Source organism: Fulmarus glacialis, unplaced genomic scaffold (genome assembly GCF_000690835.1).
Source record: "Fulmarus glacialis isolate BGI_N327 unplaced genomic scaffold, ASM69083v1 scaffold7576, whole genome shotgun sequence".
NCBI lineage: Eukaryota > Metazoa > Chordata > Aves > Procellariiformes > Procellariidae > Fulmarus > Fulmarus glacialis.
In genome coordinates, this window is record NW_009218686.1 from 2972 (window position 1) to 5286 (window position 2315).

The following is a 2315-nucleotide window of genomic DNA, read 5'->3' on the forward strand; positions in this document are numbered from 1 at the left end:
CTTATCAATGGTTTTGCACAGAAAAAATACTCTGCATGTGTTTTTTAATGAAAATACTCACTTGAAAATGGTGGTCAGCACTATTTGCAATAGGTGGGTCTGTCATATTAGAAAGAAGCATACTTCAGGTAACTAAGGTTAGTGATAACACTCCAGAAGTGACACTGTATCTCATTCTAATACATGAAAAATAATTATCGTGGCAAAGCGACCCTTTTTAAAAAGTAGACTGACAAAGAAAAAAAAAAGGACACTTAGAAGAATCAGAACAATTTCTGTCCTGGAGAAAATAGATATTAAAAAGAATATCAATACGAATATTTTAGGGCACTGCTTAATCACAGGAAGGAACCCCCAATATCTTTTGTTTCCCCTCACTGTAATATATCAGGTGGTGACACTCTGGATTTTTAAACTCTTCCCAAGTTGTCTACTACTCTTGCTAGGTATTGGAGGAGACGGATCATTTCCCTGTTTTGGTAGAACAATAATTCATGACAGAACTCTCTACTGTATCTTCCTGCCTCAGGAACACTTGGCAAAACCACAGGGGTCAAAACACTTTTCACTGTATTTTCTTTAGTAATACATTTACCCAGGACCCACGGTAATATCATCCACTCGACGACAGTTGGTGGTGGTCCCTGCATGCTCAAGTCTGACCTGTCAATGTGCTGAGAGGCAAGCAACAGCAGGAACAGAAAAGTCAAGTAGGATGCAGTATGGCAGATAAATTTGATAAATGGCTTTCTGATGAACAGCCCTAGTGGGCTTTTGGGAGCTATCAGGTAGCACACAGAGAAGACTGGGAAAAGGAGTCCTATCACAACACATGTCAACATCTTCACAGCCCAGTGTCGCCTCCTCCATCCGGGGAACTCGTCGTACCAGCGGGATGCGAGCAGCTGCTGGCAGTTGGGCTGAGCAACAAACTACAGAAAGAAGAAGAAAGGAAGACGGTTAGTTCCTTGTTACCTCTGTAAAGTAATTTCCATTCTATGTACGTTATGGTAAGTAACATTTGGATAGCGATTAAAAAAAAAAAAATCCACAGCCTGTGCAAGCTCACTTATACTGATAATCCCAGTAAGAAAGGGCTGGGTCAGCCTACCCTTCCTTCAATGCAAAAAGTATAGTGCAAAGCCATCAAAATTCACTTTTCACAATAAAGCTTGACTTCCCTGTCAGTTGAGTACACAAGGAGCCAACAGACTGTAAACCACGTGTACCTCAAAAGCTGATTTCAAACTGAAAAACAAGTTCATAAATACTTTCATTATTCAACCAGCAACATTTGTGGAGAATTCACAGAACACGAGGTGGAAGTCACTTTGAAAATGAAAAGCATGACTGAGATCTGTAAACAGTGGAACTGAATTCCACAGCCATAAACAAACTATTCTCAGTATGTTCCCTGCTAATTCTCTAAAAATCAGGCTTACATGCTTTTATACTGACAAAACTCTTACAGATACATTACATAATGCTTGCACAATACGAACTAAGCACTAAGATTCCCTAGTGCTTCACTAATCCTTGTCAGGATATATGCCTATCCTGTACAATGTTTTATGGTCTGTCTGTTCTCCATGATGTAATTTCAGTTTTTAAAATACAATCCTTAAAATTGAATTTCACCAAAAAACCCCAAACCCAGTAAATATTTAATATTTTTCAGATAGCTTTTCAAAGAAGCTTTAAGTATATTCCAGGGTTTTATGTCATATTTTTATTTGACCACTAGTTCCTATTTTCCCTAATGCTTTCTTTAATAAAGGGGACATAGAGCAGCAGCATGCTAGACTTGACATAAGAAACATAAAATAGAAGCAACATATGCGTCAAAGAGAGCCAGAGCTGTTGCATTTTGTTTAAAAAAAAAAAAAGAAAGAAAGAAAAGAAGCATTTTCTTTATGTTACCGGGGTGGGTTGATCCTGGCTGGATGCCAGGTGCCCACCAAAGCCGCTCTATCACTCCCTTCCTCAGCTGGACAGGGGAGAGAAAATATAACTGGAAGCTCATGGGTTGAGATAAGGTCAGGGAGAGATCACTCATTGATTACTGTCACGGAAAAAACAGACTTGACTTGGAAAAAATTAATTTAATTTATTGCCAATCAAATCAGAGTAGGATAATGAGAAATAAAACTAAACCTTAAAACACCTTCCCCCACCCCTCCCTTCTTTCCGGATTTGACTTTACTCCCAAATTCTCTACCTCCTCCCTCTGAGCGGCGCAGGGGGACGGGGAATGGGGGTTGTGGTCAGTTCATCACACAATGTCTCTGCCGCTCCTTCCTGCTCAGGGGGAAGAG

General features: G+C 39.8%; 1 pseudogene; it reads right to left on the bottom strand.

The window, feature by feature from the left end:
• Positions 1–410: 410 nt before the first annotated feature.
• LOC104078464 overlaps positions 411–2315 on the bottom strand; it is a 31594-nt pseudogene continuing 29689 nt past the window's right edge.